Raw genomic sequence first — 25,777 nt, 5'->3', positions numbered from 1 at the left:
ATCATTTTTCAGGTTTTTTTCCCTAGATTCTGCAATGATCTATTAAGAATCCTTTTTGAGACAAAGGATCCACTCTACCTCCAACCTAAGGAAATGCTTTGAAGGAATTGACAAGCTCACTTTTAATCACAAGAGAGAAATTACCCACATGGAGTCAGCAGAAAATGAAAAAGTAGAGCTCGTGCTGCGAATAATTCCAGCAAGTGCCAAGGGGCTAGTTGAGAAATGGCTTCATGAGGTGAATATCTTTAGCTCTTACCTAGGGTTTGGTTACTGTATGATCATTTTCTCTTTTAGGAGCAATGAATATTATAAGTGTATACTAAATAGCTCTCTGAATATTTGTCAAGATGTTGACAGATTTCAGCCTTATTGTTGTTATTTATTGTAACTAATTTAGCATCTGCAAATGTGCAGAAATTAATTCTAATAAAAAGCTCTCTTGAATCAGGCTGTCAGCAGAAGTTGGTCTGTGTCTGAAACCATATGTGTGAATATATGTTTGAGTCTACATGTATGTGTTTTTGTGCTTTCATGGTGTAATGTCTGTAGTTCAGGAGGATAATATGTAAAAAATAATCAAAGAAATGTAAGATTTTAAATGCTTCCCTCCAGCCTGCAAAAAGTGTGTCCCATTGTGTTGGAGGGGTTTAATATCCAATCATTTTAACAAAAGGGAAGAGAAATTATGTCACTGATAACATCCTAACCTTTCCCCTTTGGGCCTCTAATCTAAATTCATTGGTTTCAGTACGAAATTAGTTTGGTGACCTTTTTTGTTTGCTTTGTTTAACCTTCCTCTCCCAGTGGATGGGAATGGGACCTTCCATTCTTTTTTTCTTTCTGGGCGTATTTCTTCCATGTGCTTACCTTTTTCCTGGGGCAGGATCAGCCCCAGGAATTCCACTTCCCCTCTGTTCACTGTTGCAGGTACTGGTCTCGTCCTCAGGGGCTTGTCCCTGGGTGCTCCCTAGGCAAGGGTAAATGACAGGGACCAGCACCCAGCTCCAGCAGGAGAAGTGAGGGGAGGCTGGGGGATTCCTATTTGTATAGCCAGATGATTGGGCAGAGACAAGTAGAATCCCTGGGCAGTGAAACCTGGAGCAGGTGGCAGGTTAAAGGTGTTTGGCCCTATTATGTATCGTGTTCCTATTGGCTGGGCGAGCAAAGCCAGGCTGCAAAAGCCCATTTGTGAATCCCCTTTTTCTACACAATGAAGCAGCAATGTGCCAGCCTTGGATGGAGGCCCTTTAGGGAGTGACTGCATGCAGTTTAAAATTATCCATCTGCATCATTATTCAGGATAGGGAAGGGAGAAGAGAAGGGGATGATTTAGGCAAGCCCAAACTCTTCCCACCCTGCTCTCTGTGTCAAGCCACTAGCTTGGTTTTGGACTAGTTTGCAGACAAAGTTGTCTTCCATTAAAAAAAAAAAAAAAAAGGACAGTGGAAAAGTAGCTGTCCTGAGGAGAAACCCAGATTCACAAGCCTGTGATGTAATTTTTAGTTTTCACTTTCTTCCACATATGAAACAGGGTTGAGGGAGGTGAGCAGCTGTGTTTAATACATCTATTTTAACCCTTGCCTAAAAACAAATGGGAAGGTTTGGGAGTGCGTTAATCTGGATCAGATTAGTGTCTCTTTCTCCCTCAAAAGTGCAACCTGAGATTAATGAATATAAACTAGAGTTTCATATGCAGTCTTTAAGTCATTTGCATGTTTTATGCATGATAATTGAATTTATTTATGCACTTCCTTTCATTTAATGATTTCTCACTCTTTTCTATGCTATCAACATTATATTATGCAAGAAGTTGGATTTGGTAGGCAAGAAAGGATAGCAGTATATAAATCAAACCCGAGTTAATTTTGAGTTCTAGTGTCACCACTAGATCAGAATTAATATTGGTCCCATGCTAGTGGGTTTACATGGCTGGGGAAATGTAAAATATTTTTCATAAAGCAGAGATTTTAGCTTGAGACATTTCTGATGTAGCCTAGTTTGCTTGCAAGTGCACAAGCAAAATTATTTTCAAATGGAAGTTAAATTATTGTATTGACTTTTCAATGACCCTAGAGACTTGTGTTTCTACTTGGCCAATTAGTAGTAATAAGAAGATGAATAGTAATTACACTAATAAATAACTGTGTTCAGACCAGGACCTCAGTATTATAGTCTGGGTTAGAAAATAAGGATATTTTATAATATGTCTCATTTGGTCTTTCATCAGGAGAAATATGGACTTTGAAGCTGTAAAGTAAATTTGTCATAGCCTAGAAGGTAAAAGTCCTAGGGATGACAGGGTCATATTTGACAGGAGCCCTGTGACAGTGGCTGTTTCAGTGTCATAAGTAGGGAATCTTGTTCTGCTTCTGCAATTAAGCTCAGATGTCTTAAAGATGTCTTAGTGTTGGAGTGCGATTTTTTAATAGTGCATGCCAGGAAGTTACTAAGGAAAATTAGGAAAAAGATGCTGGTAGTGGTGCTTTCATAGCGTTTATCTATACCAGTTTCTTTTGTGTCTCTTGTCTTTCCTTATGTCTTGAAAGATGTATGTGGAAGTGATATTTTTCTGTGGCGTCCTGTCTTTTATCAGTGAATTAAATGGTTGTGTCTTGTGATTGTTTCTTGATTCTCGTAGGTAGGAATGTGTTTAAAGGCTAAAGCTTTGTTAATTTGTGATGTAACCATTTCAGTGTCTTTCTTGTCATTGAAATGTAGTTTAAAATGTTCAGTAATGTAGCATGAAATCATTGGTTAGTTTTGGAATGGTGATGAAATCATGTGAAGAAAATAAGTATTGCATCTGATCAAGATAAATTCACTCTAGTGTTTTATGGCTTTTTATTCCTATGTGATAGTAATAAAGTCTCATGTAGGGATGGAAGCCATGAAATACATTGTGAAAAATCATCAACTCAGATGGGGCCATCAGGATAGCATGCTGTAGCTGTAGAGTTATGGAGAATGATTGGAAGATGGTTTAGTGTGTCATCACTTTGACTACCATGTTTTTGCGTTTTGTTTCTTCATGCTTCACCCATGTAGTTTGATGAGAGGAAATCAGTTTGTAACGAGATGATCCATCTTTACATTGGTGTTCAGTATTTAAATTGTTCATACATCTTTCATTTTCTGCCAAAGATAACACTGTATATGAAACACTTAGCTAAGAATTTAATATAGCTAATAAACACATGCCAAAATGAATACAAAGAAATGCCAAAGAAATTCTAAATGCTTGGAAATAAGGAAGGAAACAAAGCAAGGTCTACCCTGTCAGCAACTGGTCCAGACTCTTTATTTCCATGTTTAAGAGCAAATCTGAGATGTAACCAGGGATTTAAAAATAATTATTTTCTCTGCTTGCATGTCTTTCTGAAAGTGCTTTGTTCTTTTCCTCTCTGGAACTGGAATGAAGGCTGATAGTGTTGGGCTCAGAAAAAAAAATTCTGACAAATTCCTTACAGTGCTGCTATTCCACATATTGCCTTACTGCTCTATCACCTTTGCTTTTGTATACCAGTTTCCTTTGAGAATATTTTGGGGAATGTTATTTATTCTGATGCAACTATTTCCAATTTTTCTGTTGTAATATTTCTCTGAAGCATATGTTAATAAAACATTATTGATTTATTGGTACTTTGACTCCTTTATTATTTCTCTTAGGTATGATTTTTTTTTCTCTCTCTGCTAAAAATGCTGACTTTATTGTAACTAAGGTCATCTTCTGGTGAAAATCCCCAGCAATAATTAGGCAGAATGTATATTTCCCATTTTATTATAAATTTTAATTTCTTCTTTAAATCAAACAGCATGTGGAGAAATTAACCATGGTTAAATTCCCAGATGTTGTGTGGCAATTATTTCAGTCTTGCTTGGGCTTAAAAAAGGTAGACACAGGTTTGCTTCAATGGTGCCATTTGAAAGAAAAGTGTAAAAACCTATAAAACACATTATCTTCAGACTTCTATTAAAAGTAAAACTATTTTCCTCCTCATGTGTTAACAGAAATCTTTCCAATAGTATCCAGGGTATACAGCCAAGAGAATAAACTATGTTTATTTTTCAACTTTTTATTTGGCTAAGTTAAAAATGGTCTTCGTTTTTTCAATACCTTCTTTGGTTGTAACTTTTCAGAGACCTGAGACAAAGTCCTTTAAACATGGGCCCCTGTACTCTTTTCCTCCATTTCTACCAATTTAATGATGAATTGCAATTAAACTATTCTTTTGGTAAATTTAATTCATCTTTACTGCAAACTATACTTTGAAAAGTAGTCTACAATCCCACCTGTAGAGCATATTTTCAGTACTGTATTTTGTTTCCAAATTATTTCAAGAGTCAAAAGTTACAGCGCTCTGAAATAACACCAGAGGTGAGTTCATCCTTGGAAACAGGGCACTATGATGGCCCAAATGTGCTCCAATAACTCTCTTCATGACATGTCTCCGCTGACTACTTCAGAGGCAGCTGCAAGCGCCCATGAGAGTTCAACCCTGGAGTTAATGAGCAATGACTTGGAGTGGTCACCCCTTAAGGTGTTAGTGAAGGACAGAGTGTTACTTTGGGATTGTATTTTCTTTCTAGTAGTAGTTCATCTGTAGATGTTGCAGATAACCTTCTTTAGTCTATTCTTTTCTGGAAAAAAATTAGTGTTTATATCCTAATTATTTTCCTTTCCTTCTGCCTCCAGGGTGGAGCAGATCTCTTTTTTTTTTTTTTCTGAGCAAGAAATATGCTTTCTTATATATCCTGAAATATGATATATTCAGATATACTTTGAATTATGCATTGTAAGACTGTGACAATCAGGTTTTAAGTGACACCTTGCCATGATGGCAAAGAGAGTATTTTTCTTGTCAGTGTCAAATTGAGTAAAAAGTGTATATGTGTAAAACGTAGTCAGTTGTCAGAAAAAAAGCAAGGTCTTGTCACAAAGATGAAATGTTAAAGTTACCTCTTTGTTTAATATATTGTAAATGTCCATATTACGTGTGTTTATAACGAATTAACAGCCTTAGTCAAGAGCAAGAAAATGTTCTACTTATGCCTCCAAAATACTGTCTTGAGGTAGTGGACATACCAGCTCTCAGTAGAAGCAGCATCTTGGTAATCTCAGATCCAAGGAGGATTTCCTAAGTCTTTCTTGGATAATGCAAACAACTTGAGAGTCACCTGTTCCTAATTAGCTACTTGAGCAGCTAAATGTTTTGAGAAGATTTTTTTTCAACTTTGAAATTAAACACTTTGTCTTGACCTGAGTTTTCAATAGATTTGGTCAATCCTATGTGTTGTTTTGAATGAGTTAACTTGGTTACTTTTAGAACATCAGCAAGTAGGGAAATTTCAAGAATCATTACAGAAAAAAAATGTTCAATCCCTATTTGGGACAAGTAGGTTTTGGTTTTTTATTTCACTTATGTTTCTTAGTGTTTATCTTAGTAATTTTTCCTACTTCCGCAAGAAAATATGGTGGGGAGGGTGTCTCCTTGATATTTCAGCCCTGGAAGCACTTGTGCATCTGAAAATTGTTAGAGGAGGTATGTGGGGATGCCCTGTTCTGATAAAATCTAGAGGCTGACAGTACTCAGAGGTGATACAAATTTGGCGCTTCATCTCTGGCCAAAGTTCTTGCATTTTCTGCAGAATTTTCTGTGAGCGCAGGTCTGGTCATGCTGAGGAGCTCCCCACTTATGATCCATTTCAGTGCATTTATGCAGGATATTTTTGCTGTCTTCATTGTACTCTTTTTCCATTGCCAATAAGGCCAGACTAGGAAATGAAATGTAGGGGGACAGGGAGAGGTGGGTAGGCAGTGGAGATGGGGAGCCAAAGAAAGGATCAGGGGGTTAGTGAAAGCTGCATGACTGGATTCATTCCAGCCCTCCTCTGCAGAGAAGCTTTTGTGAAACTCACTGTGGCTTCTGAAAGGAAGGTCCCTATTCATCCGGCCACTGAAGGAGATCATACTAATAGGCTCCAGGATCACAAAGACACTCACCACCTGCTGTCAGGAGTGCAGGTCAGGCTTTGTTTGCTGTGCTGAATGCTTTTTTTCTTTAAAAACTGCAGTGTAGGTATATATTTGGTGGAGTTTATGATTCTTTCATATCAGTATTTCAGATTTTAAAACACACAAAAGAAAAACAGATACTGTCCATATAGTTGCAGGTAGATATGGGATGTATTTCTTGCCACTGACACAAGGTAGAGCTCATAAGAAATTTCTGGAATGTGCAAAAGTGTAGATAATAACATCATATCGCAAACAATTTGATTTAAAACTAAGGCATTACATTTAATGTCTTTTTATTTTTATAAATAAAATGAAATTTTATTTCATTTTTATTGAGGATTATTATTTTGGCAGACAATATTAGTATACTCAAGTTTTCTAAAGTAACAATGTATTTAAGTGCTCATTGAACTTTTTACCTTAAAACTTTTGCATTTAATTTCACATTAACAAAATGGATATTTAATTTTATTTGGCTTGTCAGAAGGAAAAAACAATCTACATTTGTAACAAGTCTGTCACATTTTTCCTTTGGGAGAAATACAGAACAAATTACCTGTAATATAGAAAATGTTCAGTGTAGACTGTTTCACATTCCCAAAATTTAATTTATATTAATCCAGGATTCCCAAGATTGTTTAACTTTGTCCTGACATAAATGACCAAATCTGAAATGTAAACATCATAAAGAATATGTATTTGAAATCACAGGAGTTCTGCCAGTGGTGTCTGAAGTGTGTAATGAGTCTTGTATGTGAAACAACAGACAGTGTCTCCTTTTTCTTACGTGACCTCATGAACGCCTATTTTAAGAAATAAATTTCTTTCTGTTTTGAGATAATAGGAAACTTTTGAAGGATACATTGTGATAAAAATTGAATTAAATCAGTGCTTAAAGCACCAAATGTAAACATCAAAGGTATTGCATGCTTGATCCAAGGAACACAGCTGCAAATAATTTGAAAACTAAACTGTGTTTTTACATCAACACAGTTAGACAAAAATGCCTTATTAAGTAATTGCTATTGTGACATAAGCTTTGTGCAGTAGCTGAATTACTTGGCAGAGCTAAAACGTCAAGCTACCTTGGGAATCTACCACATTCTTTAATTTTCTGATTGATTAAATGGATTGTTTGACATTTTGGCAGAGCTTTGAAATCACAGCATAACAAAGACGCCTTTCATCACTCATTATTTGCTCTTTTCAGGCTTAGTGCAGATTCTTTGAAATGAAAGGTTTAAGGTGCTTCTTCCCTGGGTAATTTTTGTTCCAGTTCACATTTTTGCTAGGAGTGTCACATTTCCAACTTAAATTCCCTACTGTGTAAATGCAGTTCCTTATAATGACAGTATAACCTATGGAGATATGTAATCTTGAAAACCACTTTTATATATCTCACAATGAAGAATTCAACACGACCTGTCTGCTATCAGAGAGTCTCTTAACCCTTCCACCACCAGCATTTTCTGGAGTGTGGGAAGCTGGGCAAAGTGGTGGGTGTTTTTGTTCAGGCTGTGACAATGTTCAGCTCTCTGCTGACCTAGGGGCAAGAAGACAACATCATGCAGCAGCTTTGGGGGACAGTTCAGAGACAACCAGATAGGTTGGAGGCCAATTGACATTGTCACCTTCGTAGCAGTGAGCAAATGCACTGCCTAATTTCACTTCATGTCAGTAATGAGCAACAGTTAGACAAAATAATCTTACTTTCAACATAACTGCACAGTTCTCTCCACTGAAAAGCAGCTCGTAAGGGTACCTACAGGCTTATAAGCATTTCTGATGTCACCATGCTGATTCTCAACCACAGTTTGGTGGAGCTGGATAGCAAGCACATAGGTGAAGTGAGACCTTCAGTGACTTCTACTCATGCATTTTAATGGCAGAAATCCTTGGGCATGCTGAGTGAGGCACTCCTGGTTTTAAGCCTGTCTTTTCCAATACTGCAAATACAGTTAGGTCAAATTGCTTTGATAGTTGCCCTCAGAGGGGTCTGTGTGTCCTCCCTCACAGCTGTGGACAGCAGACTGGGGCTGCACAATCCTGGGGACATAGCTGTAAGAATTCCACTGCCATGGTATAATTTCTGTTCCAAAAAATTCCTTCCATGAGCCTGCATCAGTAATGCAGTTTCTAACATACAGCAATTATTTACATGGTCTTCTGTGACTGCCAGACATGCTTTCTGAGCTGTGATGAGTTCATGAACAGTTAGGATTTTGCACACTGCTTGCTATTCACAAAACTTCTTGCTAAGCACGACTTTCTATAATCCATCATCACCTCTTGTGCTTTTCAAGACAGAGAAATACCTTTGAATATGGAAAAGTGGAGTTATAGACTCATAAAAATTCAGGTGGAATTCTTTCCTTTTCCCATACCATGGGAAGCAGAAATGCTAGTCTCCTGTTAGTCACCAGGCACACACAGATGTGTCTGCAAGGTATGAAGTTCTGCTTGTATGTGTCTAAGAACCCACATTTGTTTCCAGTCATTACAGCTGCTTCAGAGGGGATGCTCATACCTGCCATGATTCCCTTCCCGAGAGTGGGAGCAGGATCCCAGTAATTAGCAATCTTTTTCTGAGGTTATATCTTGAATTGGAATTTGTATGGTAGCCAAGTCTGTCCTGCCTTTGACTATTTTTCTAGCTGAGGGAAAACCAGTGTTTCTGATATTTTTCTACTATAAGGCAGTTTCAAATCTAAGGTTGGAAGACACTGTGAAAGTCTATATATACCTTTGTTTATGTGAAGCAGTGATTTTTGAAGTCAAAGTTGCACAGTGCTTTGTTATAATATGTTGCTTTCAATTGTCAATACCTTGATCAGGCTGAAATTTACTATGCCTGTTGTTTTCCTCAGCAGATTACAAAAAATATTCAAACCAAAACCTTGGAACCACAAGCTACTTAGGAAAAAAAGTATCAACATTGCTGGAATAGTTTGAAGTGACTATAACCTTTCCTACACTATTAATGAACTGTGTTTCTGCATTAGTTCCTCAATATTATCTATGTTCGTATGATAGAATTATGAAACAACATAAAGACTTATGAAGCAACATACACAAAACCGAAGAACAAAAAAGATGCCCTGGTCTCTGTTTGGAAGTGTAGGCACATACAAATCTCAAAAGAAGAAAGAAGCAATCTTTTACATGCATTTTGGTAAAGTCTTCTGTTACTTACAGTAAGGTGAGTTAACAGAAGGTCCCACACTGTGTACCAAAGCCAGTGGAAAGGACACTTGGGACCTAACCTTCTTTATGGCTACAAAGACAGGTAGGATTTCACCTGAAGTTGAACAACTTCAGTTGGAAAGGGTGAGGAATTTTCACTCCAGATATCCCAACCCACATATCCGATACGAGTTCAAGAGCTTTCAGGTAAAGCCTTAAGCATCCTAATAACTCATCAGCTGGATAAGTATGAGCAGCACCAGTATCACATCTGGAATGGGGTGTTTTTTGAAGTCAAAGGATTTAGAGTACAGCTCTAGAGTACATTTATCAGTTGTGCAGCTGAGGTTGGGATGTATCAGAAGGAAACAGTTAATATGTGAAGTTTAGGAATTGGTAGGCTCCCAGAGCCAGAAAACAAAGGTATTTCTGTGCCTGATTCCTGGAAAGCCATATGATCAAAAGTGAGATTTGTGGGAAGAAAAATGTGATTGTGCAACTTATAAATGGCAAGGGAGTCTGTGTATGAAACATTACATGTCTCTTCATGTACCATAATGGTTAAGGTTTTAGACATGTGCTTGAATTATGCCTGAGGTAGCTGCAGAACGGGTGTTTATAGCATTATAGCTGTCCATGTGCATGCTTTTAGTCTGCTGCAAATTAAAGGAAATATGACTTTGTACCTCAGTCATTTCAATTTGCATTTGCTGAGGGCTGGTAGCAGATACTGGAGTTCAGCTGATGTGGCGGCTGGATTATGGAGTTGAACCTGGGGCCACAGCAGGATACCAAGTGCATGCATGAATCCTGCATGTGCAGCAGGTTATAACAGTGACAAAGTCATTACTGACTTGATTTAAAATGAAAGAAAGCAAAATTCCCAAAGGTGTTACATCTTACCAATAATGAGATCATACCACAGTTTTATTTAGTGTAAGACTGTTTAAGCCGTGGCTCCAGGGATAAAGTCATCCCCTTTGGGTCACATATCTGCATCTGGCATGCCTCAGCTCTAGAAAGAGCAAGACCTTCAGACTTCATTGCCCTCAGAGCAGTGGCATGTGCATGATCAGCCATGCTACTAAGGAAGACCTTGCTTAAGCACTGGTCTTAGTCTTTTCAGTGATGCCACCTTGTTGTCAGTTTTAGTTCTTGCTTTGTTATCTTACCCCTGTATTAGACTCAAACTATCTACCACCACGCAAATAGCTTAGATAAGCTCTAAATTTGCTGAAGGAAGGTTTTGCCTTTAAATGTAGGCAAGCTGGTGCGTGAAATTCTGCTTCAGTATGTCACAGATCACTTTTCCTCCATTTCAGCCCTGTATCTTAAGCCTAAGATTCACCTTGGCTGATTATGCTTTTGCAAATATTCAGCTCCTTTCTTATGCTTTATGTTGCAGTATCTGCCTCTAGTTAGCTCAGCTCAGGAAAGCACCCTATATAACAAAAATATGGTCTCAAAATGAGATTAGCTCAGCATATAATTTAGTTCTGTTTTTTAAAAATGTCCATAACATTTATGTTGTATTTTGCATTGTTCATGTATTAGAGAGTAAAAGCTCAATGGGTTAGTTCTATCCAGAGTAAGTGGTAGCTAATGAAACCTTTTATTAATAAAGTTTAGATAATTATCTGGGTAATTGTACAGACAAATAATTCAGTAATTTGAAATGATTTATTCTGTGTATAATGATACTTTATTCCCTCTAAGAGCAGTTTAACATGTTAATTACAGAGACTCAAAGGACTTATGAAGAGTTATTCTAGTGATCATATGCTATTAATTCTCCAGGGACATTGCTTTTTTGGAATAGCACCTACAGAATGGTTCAAACCTTCAGCCAATATGCAACATTGGCAATTAAAGATAAAAAACTCAACAAAAACAAAAACCGCCCTACATTGTGAAGTGGGTTTGTGTTGGTTTTTTTGGATTGGTTGATTTTGAATTTGAATTTGATTTTTTTATGAAAACCCACCACATCATTTCATCCTGTCCTTCCCCATGACGATTCCTGTAAATTGCTAATCTTACAGCTCTTACAGTTGCAGACACCAGGGAGATAAATTTGGTATTAAATAAAATAGATCACTCAGTGTTGCTAGTCAATAATGCTAATATATGTACCTCTGCTTCAGTCTGTGATAGCATCTTTTCCACTGATACCTCAAAGATGTCTTTTGCAAATACAGAACACAAAAGCCTTGCAAGCACTTGTTCTCTGAAAGTAATATAATGCATCTAATCCTCAGGTGTGGAAACATCAACCCCTGTGTCATTGGAACTATTGCTGTCAGACAAAAACCTGTAAATGAAAAGGTTTGGTGGTTTTTTTTACTTTTTGGTTTCTTTAGGGGTTGTGTTTTGGTGGTTTGTTTTTCATGATTTCTTTGTTTGTTTTCTTGGGTTTGTTTTGGTTTTGGTTTCGGTTTGAAAAATCTCTGATTGCTCTAAGGTAGAACTTTGGGAAAACTTTACTCATTCCTAATGGCTGGTAAGAGGTGGAACAGCTGGAAGATTTGTCATCCCTGGACAGTCCGTGTGTGCTGGAGCTGTTGTAATCCTCGTTTTGATGTGGTGGTTTGAGTACCAGCTTCATGCCAGGCAGCTGGGCGCCCCTTGTCACCCCAGGATATCGGAACTCCCGGATCTTTTCTGTGCAGCAGGGAGGGGAGCTGCCCAGGCTTGGCTGTCACAGATGTGACAGAGGCATTGCTGCAGGCTTCCTGGAGAGTTATTACTGAGCAGGGATGAGTCCTGAAGCCTGTGCAAATTCAGGTTCTCAGTGATTCTACTTCATGTAAATGGGAAACTAAACAACCCCAAAACACTGAATGGTTGCTATTGATCATCTGTGCAACCTGTGCTTCAGACAATTCTCCAGGGGAGTCATTTGTCAGCAGTAGTAGGTTCTGCCACGTCATATTCCACCCACCTGAACTGTGTACATTTGAATGTAGGTGGAGGGAGGGAAAATTGAATGATTTATTAGAAATAGGTATTGAAACTGCAGTTATGCACAGCAGAAAACCTACTGGTAATTTTGCCACCTCAGTCCTGTCATATCTGCAAATCCCAGTGATCTCTTTTTAGACAAAGTTATAGGTAACAACTTGTTGTTTAAATGGTTTCGATTATTCTGAAATGTGTCCTGACCTTAAAATTGATAGGACAATAGGTGCATTTGAGGAAGACTCCTCTTTCCATTAGAGAGGAATTTTACTTTGCATTCACTATGCTTAGACCTATAATGCCAAAGACATCAATGCCCAGAGGCATCCAACCCACTTGAGAAAACATGCTTTTTCCCTGGTCATAATACAGGATTGTCTGGTCCCAGGTTTCACTTTAGTGGAAATACCAGATTCTCCAGATAAAAAAATATGCAGTTCTTAAAAGCAATATACATTGTATTATTTCTAAAATGTCTAATTGTGAATTTTTACACAGTAATAAGTAATATTTAGCATACTGTACCAAAAATGAGGGGATTACAGATATATTAGAAGATATTTCAAAAAGTGCAGCAAGAAAAATGATGTCCCATGAAGTAGCAGCATGAGCAATATAGAGTATGCCATTTATTTAGTAAATCTATAGATCACCATTCATTGGTATTCAAAATGTGCTAAACTGAGAATGTACTGATGTTATTAAAAAACCTTAGTATGTTTTTTCATGATGGCTCATTAATGATTAAATCCGTCATATAGTTTATCCATATATAAATATCCATATAAATAGTGGATATTTATCATGCTGTTATTGTATCTAATACACTAAAGAGATGTGTATCTGATTAAGCTAGGAAAAGTTCTGATAGCTGGTAGTTTATCTTTAGGGCATTATATAAAGGAAGCCTATCTAGCCATGCATAAATGTTCAGACATCATAACCTGCAGAACAATATTGATCACTCAAAGTGATGACAGCTGAGAACAGCAATGAAAAATCAGAAAATACCCAAAGGGATGGAAGTTGTGACAGGTTTCCAGATCTTGCTTGCAGAGATTTCCCAAATCCATTGCCTAGAGCTGCTAAAAATAGGCAGAAATGTATTGGTATTAATTCACAGAGTTTGAATTCCTGAATCAATTCCTGAATTGACCCTATTCCTAAAACAGAGGAAAAAAGTAAAATGGAATTTTTACTGTATTTCAGTACAAGGTCTTGCTTGTGGGAACATGCTGGGAGCTGTCAACATGGGAGCAGGAAGCAGAGGTTGTCCAGAGGATGACCTTCTTCTAGATTATGTTTCCCTGTGGTCCACTAGTTGCCCTCCCCTGCTGCTGTTGAGAGTTTGTGAAGGTGCCCTCAACAGGGACAAATGGATATAGATATAATGGATATATTGAAATGAGGAATAAATAAAGATTGTCATGAACTTATGTCAAAGCAGATAACACAAAAAGTGAAACTAATTGAAGAGCTGATATATAGGACTACAGAGAAAACAAATCTTAAAAGTAGCTTGGAAAGCATTATAACCAACACCTTCTCAGAGGACATCCATATATGCAGCAATGTTGGATTACGTGTTTGGGCGCCTAACGTTATAGTGTATTGCATTAGTGAACTATGCTATTTTCTCATGAAGTTCTTAGGCAATAACAATGCAGTTGGATTGAAAAAAAAACCAGAAAATAAAAGCTTTTTGCAGCTGTTTTTCATCTCAAGGCTTCACTTTGTCTCTCTTACATTTCACAGTCTCCTTTTCCTCTGCATTTGCTTTCAAATCAGGGACAACTTGGAGGAGATTGCTGAAAGAAGTAAAAAGTACACAGCCAAATGAAAACTCTAAAGTGAGTGTTGTTTTTGAATATGTAATTCTCATTGAAAGCCTCTCAGGAAGAAAAATCAGATTTCTTTAAAGAGCATTTTTGAACAAAATAAAAATCCCCTTTTTCTCTCATGTTTGGCAAATTACCTTCAGGCAGTCTGATAAACAGAAGAGGAATTCTTTTACTGAAAACTCAGGAGAGGATTTGCTTGTTGGCCAATTTACCCACTAAGCTATTAATTCTTCTGACCTTGGAGAAGAGAACTGGAAATACATGTATGGCATCTAAGCACCATTTCAGCTTAGAAAGCTGAAAGGAAACTTTATTTTATTTATATTGTGAAAATTTACATCAAATCACAACTTTCAGTCAAATGTCTTGCTGAGCCTGACATGTGCATTAAAATATTTTGGAAAAGGGTCAGTGTGATGGTAGAAAGATGTTCTTCTGAAAGGCAGCTGCAAAGTCATTGCTTGTCTCATTGCATGAGGCACAGTAGTGCTCTTAGGCCTCCAGGAGATATAAACCACGGTTTTACTGAGCACTTCCTTTGCATCATCCTGATAAGAGCTTCTGATGCAACAACATATTTTTGGATCACTTTTATAACCAAATACTTGTGCAGTGAAGATTTTTTTTTCACTCTGGTGTTATATATTTATAGTACAGGTGGAGAAAAAAGCCGGTGGCTCACTTGGTTAAACACCTTCTGTAAATGTTGCTAGAACTTGTCCATAATTTTTACTCTTTGTGCTATTTGTATTGGAACTTCACTCGTTTTTTTTACTGAGACCTTTCCCTCTGCTCCCACCACCATGGGATAGTGTGGCTGTTTTGGTGATTATTGCAGACAAGTCCAAGGAAAAGGCTAATAAAAGGAAAGTAGATTTGCCATAGCCTGACCTTTCCCAGCCTTGCCTTTAAACCAGTCTTTTTCTCAGGAGCAGTTAACATTGGCAAAGATTTACAAATTAAAATGGCAGCATAGACACCCAGATATACCACCTGAACTTGCTCCCTTCCCACCTGCCTTGTAGAACAGAAAAGCCCAAGAGTTGCACACACAATGATACAGCTTCTTGTCTCTTCTCCTCTTTTGCCTGTGAGTTACTGAGAAACCCCAGGTCTCTATTCCCATTGAGCTGTGGTTGGTTCTATGCACCTCAGCTACATTATGATGCTGCTCTGCCTTGTGCCATTGGATTAAACTAATCTGGACATTGTTCAGCAATGTTTTGTTAAAGCTTGACCTACATGCCAGTGGGGTAGGTTTGAGCTAATATTCTTTCCAAATGAAAGTCTCAAATTGTCTTGTGCTCACTGAGCAACAGTCTTCTCTACAAGCTTCCCTGATTCCCACTGATGACCAAAGTGGCCTGCAGGTAATTTAGAGAGCAGGTTCTGGCACAGTGTCCTGAGCACAGGAACAGGGGGGCCCCAAACTTATCTGCAGATCTACCTCAGCCACAGTGTGGGCTCCCCCAGTTTGGATCAGGGCAGCTCTAAGGAGCTGTGAACCACAGAGAAAGTCACAGTTCATGCCTTTTATGAGGCAAGAGACTCTTGATTCTTATATAAGCTTTCAACGCTACCAGAAAAAGGAAGGAACTAAAAACCTGAGGTTTATCTCACAGGGGTTTCTCGGAGATTTCACCTGTGGCATGCAGCAAAGCTGCTACCCAAGGGATTCTTTCTCAAAAAACCCCAAAGGTAAAAATTATCTGTCCTATCAAACACTGAATTTGAAGTTCTTCCAGAGGAAGTTAGCTATATGGCACTGTTAGGAAGACACCTCTAAACTATTTTAATGAACAAGAATTTTACTTAAAGAAGACTGCAGACTTGAACATAGTATTGTCCTGCCTCTCTGCTGCAGAAATATAGATGAGATTTAAAAGACACAGTAATTTATGAGCCGTACTTAGAACCTATAAAGGGATATCTTGGATTCAGAATTGTTTCATTCCCGATGTGATTTAGAAGATTAAACTGTCATATTTTAGCACAGATAGATGATTGCTGTAATTAATCATGTACCATGAATTCTATTATTTAGAAGCTACTTCATATAAAAGTTGAAAATACTTTTTATACATTGCAGAATTAAGTAGTCTTATAATTATGTTTTATAGATATATGTTGATTTGTTTCATATTAAGAGGATATTTACTTTACAAAATAATCCAATATACTAAATGCATACTGCAAAACAATACAGTAATGGAGTGTTTGCTAATGACTTCAATTTAAGTAAAGCCTGTCTAATAGCTGAGATAAGATGTTACTAAAAGAGTGTGCTAATGATTTGAAAATTACTACCAAATTTGTGTTCAGTCTAGGAGGGGTTGCAGACGTAATTGTGCTAATAAATATATAAGTCAGCCCCTGATTTTTGTATCCTGATTACTATGAGTTTTAAAAATCAGACAGAGCTAAATCATGCTGTTGTGCTCACATGAATAGCCTCTCTGGTGGCACTGCTCATTTGAGTAAAGAGAGCAAAAGCACCCGTGCTAGACAAAAATGCATGAAACATTCATAAATGTTCATGTGCTGGTTAAAATGCTTAACTGTGCATGTTCCTTCCAATTCTATCTATTGAAATTTGGTATATATACAATCCTGAGTGTAAGTTTGTATATAGATGTATAGAATTTTAAAATTTGGCTAAGACAGGATTTCATTCCTATCTGTACCTTACTGTAAAGCATTATGCATTGTGTGTACCAGTGTCACTGTCACCTTTTAATACATTATTTAGGTGCTCAAAGTGCTCATCTAGGACAAGATAAACCTGCTAGGACAAGATAAACCTGAGCTCAGGTTCTTCTCTGCCTGCATGGCACTAAAGTTAAGTCTTACAGATTCTAAGAAAATGATCTAAAAAGCAAGCTAATAAAGAGGGTAAATCATAGCTTCTTATGGGAGCAATGTGTCAGTTTGACTATGGCTCACAGCAAATCTCATTTTGGTTTCTGTTCTCTCCTATGGGCTGCATATGTAGTTAACCTTAAATAAGAAGAGGATAAAATATATTAGATAGATCCTGGGACAGAAACTGAACCAAAATTCATTGTTTCCAGTGAGCCAGCCTCAACATGACAGCACCCCAGAGGAGCTTTCAATTTGGTAATTAGCCTGTAAGAAGAGGGCTGCCTATTTGTGCCCTCTGATGAGGCATGAGCATGAGATACAGTTAGAGCTGGATTGTCTTAGCAACACTCAGATATTTCTGGGAGTAGCACAGTGCAAAATTTTGCAATCCCAAAGCAGAAGTTTGGGAAGCTATGGTACTATTCCACAGCTGGATCAGCAGTTAGTAAATCAGAATTTGGTGTCCAAGTGTGAAAATCTCCCTAAGCTTTTGCACAACCTCCTATTTTAGTGTTAGTATTTCAGCTTGTGTTCTTGGGAAAAAAAAAAAAAAAAAGGGGGACTCTGGCTCAGTGAATTTAATTTTTTTCCATTCAGAAATAGAATTAAAACCTCTACACAGCTGCTCACAAGATGCAACATTTGAAAGTGTTAATTCTGAACTGAGGATGTGAAAAACAGTTTGTCGACCACTTTCCCAACAAGGTCTGGATTGTGTGTTCCTTCTGCTCCCCACTGCAAAGTGAGGCAGTGGACCAGCTAACCTATATCTATGTCAACCCCCTTGCTGCAAATTGATGGCTGAGGCTGACTCCTAAGGTACTTTATTAGGACACCTGCTTTGCAAACATGAAATCAGTGGTGTGTGCTGGAGTGGTCTCAGGGGTGAGCTGGGAAGATGCCAAGGAAGGCAGATGTGCCTTTAGAGGCACAAGTGAAAGGGGCAGCACTGTGGTGTACCTGCCTTGGTAATCCAAATTCCCTACTCCTGCCCAGAGGAGTGTTACAGGGCTCCTGACAGCCTTGGAGTGCTGCAGCTGCAAGCCATGAGGAGCAGTAGTAAAAGGCTGTATTCAGCTGCAGGTCAGAGAGAGAAAAGAAAGGCTAAGCAAGGAATATGGGAGGCTTAATTCACTTGGCTGCTTCCCTTCCCATTGCAGCTGCTCTACTTCAGGTTATTTACCAGGCCTGAATTCTTTCTTTATTCGTCATTGTTGACTGTAGCTAGCTTGCTTTGGGGTTGAAAGGAGCTGGAGTCAATTATGTGTCTGGGTGCTTTTGAATGTCTTAAGTGTGGTAGATGGCTGCAACCCCTACTGCTCATGTCTAATGAGGCAAGGCAGAGACCTGCTAGCCTCTGGTCCAGCACAGGCCTGTGGAAATGCTCCAAAGAGCCAAACAAAAGTAAACAGGAAGGGAGAGAAGCATGTTGCCACGGGTTTGCAGGGCATCTGCAGCTAGAGCACTGTTCCCTCTGCCTCTCTGCCTGCTCTGGAAGTGCCCCTGTGCAGGGCAGGGGGGTTGCTCTCTGTCACCTCCAGTGCTGCCTAACGCAGGCGGACTGTCTTCAGGTGGCTTAAAGGTTTTGGGCAGGTAAGTGTAATAAGCAGTGAATGAGGTGCTGGGCTGCAGGTGTGGTACACTGTGAAAGCTCCAGCATGCGCTCCTGGTGCCTGACATCACTCACCACCTGCTCATCTGCTGGGTTCTGTCTTGCCTCTGCTCACAAAAGCTTGGGCTGGCACAGTCGTGCTTACTGACATATACTTTACAGCATCATTTACCTCACCCCTGCTTCTAGACCTCAATCTCTTGGATTTAGCCTAGAGAGTTCACATTGCTGTTCACCTCCTCTGACTTCTCTGGCTTGGATCTTAGTTAATTATCTGTAGACAAAGCCACAGTTGATGCCTTATCAACTAGAACGACTGAATTAATCAGCTTTCTTAGGCAAAGGTTACAGCAAGGGGGTGACCATCCAATCCATCTGTTCACTCATCTCCTGAAGAGTAACCATAACAGAACTCTTAAAAATCCTATTAATGGATTATAGGTCAATAACCTAGACACTCTGATAGCTCTGCAAGGAACTATGGACAAAATATCTGGGATTAATGCATTCTCTGAGTATTTTTATAGTCTTTTACCATTTTTCCCTCTCAAATGCTAATGTGTTCTGCAAGCAGAAAGAAAATGGCTTTTTACCACTGTATTCCCTTGATGTGGCTAGGCAAAGCTGGGAGGTACCTAAAACTATGTAAAGGCATTGAGCTGATCAATTCATATGTAAAGTTCAAGGAGAAAACTTTGGCCTTTTGCCTTCAGAAGTAATCATCCGAGCCACAGAATTGTCTCATCCTGACGCATGAGGAGTCTCATGCATTGAAATCCAAAAGTTCACCCACTTTACTACTGGTGACCAAATTGGCAAAATATTCCAAGGAAGCATCAGACAATTCACTGTGCAGCATGCCTTGCTGAGGTGAATCCAATCTCTCTCAAATTCTGTCTTTTAGAAAAGTGTTATACAAGTAGGCAAAGAAATTCTATCCCTTTTTTCTTTAATTACGAAAACTTTCATTTGGAGGTGCATTGTAACCTATTCAAATGTTAGGGCTCTAAATACGGTGTTTGTGCTTAGTTTGCAGTAATTACAGCTGTGAGGCAGGGTGACCATTTATCTCTCTTCTTTTTGCCTTGACAGCTAGACTTGACATCTCCAGTTGCTGCAGGGTAGGACACACACCCAGAATAGAGCACAACCTGCACAGACCAGTTTATCAAATCTTTGTCCCTAATGCCCATTAATTGAAAAAACCTGAATCCTAAATAGAGGGAATTGAAGGTTTATGCCATTGTGGAGATTTGTTGCTATTATCTCCAGTGCTAAAATATTTTTTTAAGTTCTCACCTTTCCCTGCTATTATTTTACAAGAAGGAAGGCATCTGCAAGGACTGAGGATGATTTGGTCTTGGTCTCAAATAAATATATGATCCACATCTTTTTCTGGAACAAAAAGTAATGGATGGTGTTTAAAATATTGCATTTATACTCTGGAAATAACAATGGTGTTTTCCCAAGAGTTTTTTCATTGGGGTGTGTTTGCATTATTAAAATTGCTGATTTTAAGCAGAGCAAGTTTTTCTGTTCAGTAGGTATGCTAGTTTCCCAAGGCCTCTCAGTGCTTCTTCCAGGCTTGCAGAAAGGACCCAGTACATGCCATGCTTTTCAGTCTCTCAGGATGAATGTCTGGGCTCTTGCAGAGAAATTTCTTCCTCCTTCCTGAGGCATACCCCAGAGAACAGTGATACTAAGATCCCCTCCTCTCACAGGGCTGGACCTCTACAAGGAGCTAGTCTGCCCAAGTTGCTGAGGTTTCTTCTGCCACCTGAAGAACAAAAAAAAGTTTACGGAGCAACCCTCTCCCTATCCCTCAAGAGCAGAGAGTTCAAGGGGAGCCTGGAAAGTTGGCCACAAAATTCCAGTTCTTCCTCCTCACCCAGAGGGGACATCATCAGAGAACAGACTTTTTTTTATTTTATTTTCAGGAGCAGCCCTGGAGAAAGTTGGCAAGCAGAGCTGGAATCAGGCTGAGGAAGTGGGGACACACAACCAAAGTGGCAAAGGTCCTTCTGGACAGCAGCAAGCAGTTCTAGCAACACCAGGGCAGCCACTGTCTCTCAGCACCATGTTGCTGAGGTGCTTCTGGATGTGTCTGACCCAGGAACTGACCCAGGCTGCTGAGAGCTAGCTTTGAGGTGTGAAAAGCCATCAGCATGAGCTCATTGGGCTCCTCAGAGGGCAAGATTCAAACACAGAGCTGTGTGGTGCTGCCAGATTGTTTACTTATCACCCTGGCCTAAATGACTGCCCAGGAAGATCAGCACTGAATTCTCTTTATGTCACACATTACTTTAGGAAAACAAACAAACAAACAAACAAAAAAAAAAAAAAAAGAAATAGAATCAGCTTGAGAACATTTGTAGATCTTTATGATCTATAAATTGCACAAAAATTTTCTCTGAATATCACAAATTCTTTCCTGCCCTCTCATTTCTGGGAAAGGTAATGTAAGTCCTAAGGGATAAACAATACAGGTATTGTCTGAGCAGTTCTGTGCAAATCTTCCTTGACCAACTCCCAAAAAATTGTGTCAGCAAGACAGTTTGTTTTGTCAAGATTTTATTTTTGATCTGAATTGATGTTTCTTTTTTCTGCTTTCATTCTTAGGTTTTATCTGTCCCACATTCCTTTTGGAAGTGCATGAGTAACAGTTTCACTAGAGAGTAGGACACAAACAGGAAGTGGCTTACAAAGAAAGAGAATTTAGACAGTAAGAGGTGAGGGCAAATCTCTTCCACAGCCCTGCTGCAGTCAGTGTGACTAGTTGTGTGAATAAAGCAAACAGGATTTGGCTTTTGCTGCAGTCCCAGCCACCTTTTATCATTGGAGAGAGAGAAAAACACCATAAAATTAAATAGGTATCATCCTCCCTGCATTCCTAGTGTAACTATTTTAACTGGAATGCCTCATAAACAGATAAAGGCACTCTTGAGCTTTGGGATGATCATTTTTTAAATGACCATTTAGGACTGGATTATGGTTTTACATTTTTACCTTGGAGCTTTTAAGGGCTGTTTGGGACATTAAGTGCTAACATATCAGAGCTTAAACTGAAAGGCAATGTTGCTTGCGGTCGTACTGCCCAGCAAAATAATATAGTTTTGCTGCTGTTAATAGGTAAATACTTCCATTTGTGGAAGGAAAATGGTGATTCAAAATCACTCGATGCCCCTTAAATTCTCACAGCAGCTGGATATTTTGCATTGGTTTCTATAATATTCTTGTGATAACATTCCTATCCCGCAGGGGTCTGCTTGAATATCGGAGCACTCATCTTTTTTTAGTTTTGCATAATGTGAGATATTAAAATTAAGGCTGGTGTTTACTGTTCAGTTCTTACACACATATTCCACATTCACAGCTAGATATTATTTCCCTTGGAAATGCTTTCTGTCCCTGCCAGTTACTGAATGCAATCAGATAGCTTTGCATGGGCCAGCATACCAATTAAGCACCGTGCCTGGGATGCACGCTGCTGCCTCCATCAGAGGCTCGATGGTTCATCAGCAAGTGAGCCGTGTACTTTGAGGAGAAAAGGAGAAAACCTGAACCCACAATGGAGGCAGAATCTATATCGCAAAAAAGCTTTCAGAGAGTGGTTTGAGAGGGAAAAGGGGAAAAGGGGCAGGCAGCAGTAAAATGGCTAGAAAAATGAAACAGGAGGGAAGATTAATGAAAGCAGGATCAGAAAAATATTCAATTAGAACTTGAAGGCCTGGTCACATTACTCTGTGTTATTGTACATCTTGTCATTACCCAAATCTGTTGCTAAAGTGTTGGCATTTGTCTTCATTATGCAGTAAAATGGTATAATGAATAGGTTACAAATATGATGGAGGAAATGCCCCGGAATTATCACAATGCCTGAAAATGAAAAGTGAAAATGAAAATTTAAATTATTGGTGTGTGGCATCTGCCAAGTGCACAGACTGATGTGAAGAGTGTAACATGATTTTGCTCTGATGATGCCTTCAAAGTTTCTGCTCCCCTTCAAAGGGGTTTTCAGGCTGAATCCTTCTTTAAAAGCCAATGTCAGGGATGTGATACACAGAGAGCAGCATTTGACATATTTCCTAGCTGCAAGGAACTGCACAGCCTGATACCTTAGGTCTGGTTTTAGAAATTTCTGCAAGCAGCACTCCCCCACATTTCAGGTGGAGAGCTGGTTAATATATAGATTTTGTTTTTTAACAATTAAATTAAATTCGAGATGGGAAAAAAAAGCTACTATCTCAGCCTAGTTAATTAGACATGATTTAGTCTTCAAAATTGCAACGATCCATATAGACACGTTACCTTTCAAACTCAGTTTTGCATTTGACTGATTATTATCTTCTAGAAATACATTTTCAGGATATTTAAACCTGACATTTGGCCTACTTTAAAAGTGCAAGATTCTGAAAATTGGTATCAGTACATAATAAAGAATTTTATATTAGGACCAGGATAGGAATTAATATTTTACTAAAAGTTCAAATAAAATCTTAAATAATATTGAAGTACTATTTCAGTAGAAGGGATCATAGCCCTCCTTTTCCTAGATGTGTACTAACTTTAATAAAGCTTCCAAATGGCTGCAAGGACTGTTCACTCAGGCTGACGTCCACACTTCCAAACACCTTAGGAAGTATATGTCATAAAAGTAACATGTACATTGGAGGAGGAGAATAAAAAGTCATGCAGCTATCCAGCAAGGATGCAAACCTGAAGCTGGAGGAAAGCCTGTCAGCTTAGTCTTGTGCTAGAGACTTTTCATATGATTTTCAGCAGGTCTTGGTAGGTGCCTGAGCTTCATGTTCCCACCTGGAAAATGGGCATAAGGAGGAGTGGAGGAAGGAAGGCTGAAAAGTATATCCTATCAGGAATTGGTCTGTCTAAACTGGAATTCTTGGGACACTCAGAAGTTAGAGCAGTGGGTTTGATAGAAGCAAGCTATTAAATTACTTTCTTCAAGCTTTGAAGACAGTCACACCCTGCCACGGTTCATGGCACTGCATACAGATAGTGTAGTACATGAGAAGATGTTTTCTACCTTGTGTGTGAAAAGTGAAGTACTCTGATGGAGATTTGTACAGTTGTTCGAACTAAATTCTTTATCTTGTGTTGCTGTCTTTGTCTTGATTAACACGTGTTACTTTGACATAGATCAAACACTTTGGTGAGATATTTCTATAAGGGCATCATTTTTCTGTTCCATTAGATTTAATGATATATAGATATCTTTGCTTCACTGTGAATGGTAGGTATATTTTAAACATGTAGTATGCTGAAGTTGATAGGATTATCCTTTTGGAGGTTCATTCTAGTCTTATACTTCATAAATGCTGCTAGATTATTTGTGGTAATAAATAATCTGGTTTTAAAACTTAACCCTTCAGTGTTGCACAAATTTGAACCAGATGGCTCAGAAAATTGATAACATGATACCAAATCTCTCACTTCTCAGTCACTGTTGGGTTGAATCCAGCCTTAGTTCTGAGTAACCAAAACTTGCTACTGTCTAACAGCTGTTTTGTGGCTTGGATATTTCCAAATGGATGGGTGTCCACCACAGAAAAAAAAACCACCTGCACAAAAAGAAGGTTGCAGCAGAAGAGAGTTTATGGGCACTGGAAGCAGATTAACTTCTCTGATCATTGGATAAAATGTGGTGAAAAAGGGAGTCCACAGCTCTTTCTGGAAATACCCAAAATGTCTAAATCCTGCTGTACCCCTTTGTTGCACCCATAGCTGTGAGTAAGGTCCTGTAATGTCTTTCATGAAGTGCTGGTCAACAGCAGCTGAATACAAGCCAGCTGTGTCCAGGTGGCTGAGAAGGCCAATGGAATCCTGGCCTGGATCAGCAATAGGGTGGCCAGCAGGACCAGGGCAAGGATTGTCCTCCTGTACTTGGTACTGGTACAGCCCTACCCCTATTCCCGTGTCCACTTCTGGGCACCTCACTACCAGAAGGATATTGAGGTGCTGGAGCAAGTCTAGAGAAGGGCAAGGAAGCTGGTAAAGGGTCTGGAACCCAACTCTGATGAGGAGAGGCTGAGGGAGCTGGGGTTATTTGACTTGGAACAAATAACGCTCAGTTGCTCTCTACAAGTACCTGTAGAAAGGCTGCAGCCAGGTGAGGGTTGGTCTTTTCTCCCCAATAAAAAATGACAGGACAAGAGGAAATGGCCCCAGATTGTGCCAGGGGAGGTTTAGATTGGATATTAGGAAATATTTCTTCCCTGAAGGGGCTGGTGAGGCATTGGAACAGGCCCTCCAGGGAACGGCACCATCCCTGGAAGTGTTAAAAAATATGTGTATGTGGCACTTAGAGAAATCATTTAGGGTTGAACACAGCACGGCTGGATTAACAATTGGACTCGATCTCAGAGCTATGTGATCTCAGTGATTTTATGTTTCTATTCTATGATTCTATTCTATATTGTAAATTCAGCCCTGGTTTTGGCTGGAATAGAGTTAATTTTCTTCTTAGTAGTAATAGTAGTATGAGAGGACATTTTGTATTTGTGCTGAAAACAGTGTTAGTAGATGTTTTTACTGTTGGGTAGTGGACTTACCTAGCCACATTCACGTCTCCAAAGCAGTTGGAGACCTGGACAGGCAAGTGCAGCTGACTTTAAAGGTTTGTCTGTATGGTGACAAGGCTTAGCTGAATGCGAAATTTTGGGAGATAGTTACTGGTTGTGGCTGGTCACAGCTGTAGTATATGGCCAAAAGTTTTTGGTGCCTTGCCTCCAGTGTTGCATTGCATCATCTGGTTGGACTTGATGATCTTAAAAGTCTTTTCCAGCCAAAACCATTCTATGATTACTTCTGAGTAGTGCTCACACAGTGTCAAAGCCTTTCCTGCTTCTCACACCAGCCTGCCAGTGAGGGGGCTGGGGGTGTACAAGAGGCTGGAAAGGACCCAGCTAGGACAGCTGACCCCACTGACCAAAGAGACATCCTGTACCATATGGAGTCATGCTCAGCATACACAGCTGGGGAAAGAAGAGACAAGAAGGGGGATGCTTGGAATGACGATATTTGATGAGTGTTCTCAAGTAATCCTTGTGCTTGATAGAGCCCTGCTGTCCTGAAGATGGCTGAGAACACAGGCCTGTCCATGAGACGCGGTGAATGAATTCCTTGTTTTGCTTTGCCTGCATGCACAGCTTTTCCTTTACCTATTAAACCCATTAAATGGATTCTTTTCCCTATCCTATGGAGGGGGTGGGGAGGAAGGGAGTGACTGTGTGGTGCTTCGTGTCTGTCTGGAGTAAACCAACCACGACAAATGCGCATAAGATG

General features: G+C 39.2%; 1 long non-coding RNA gene across 1 annotated transcript in view; it reads left to right on the top strand.

Moving 5' to 3' along the window:
- The window catches only part of LOC115909822, a 71,338-nt gene extending 67,690 nt beyond the window's left edge, over positions 1-3,648 (top strand). The window contains exon 7 of the long non-coding RNA XR_004061177.1: positions 13-3,648. This is a non-coding gene — a long non-coding RNA (uncharacterized LOC115909822). The remainder of the gene's footprint in view (positions 1-12) is intronic.
- Positions 3,649-25,777: the final 22,129 nt, after the last annotated feature.

This window comes from Camarhynchus parvulus, chromosome 1A, assembly GCF_901933205.1.
Source record: "Camarhynchus parvulus chromosome 1A, STF_HiC, whole genome shotgun sequence".
NCBI lineage: Eukaryota > Metazoa > Chordata > Aves > Passeriformes > Thraupidae > Camarhynchus > Camarhynchus parvulus.
Note: the sequence above shows the minus strand (reverse complement) of the source record. Positions and strands in the feature narration are given on the sequence as shown.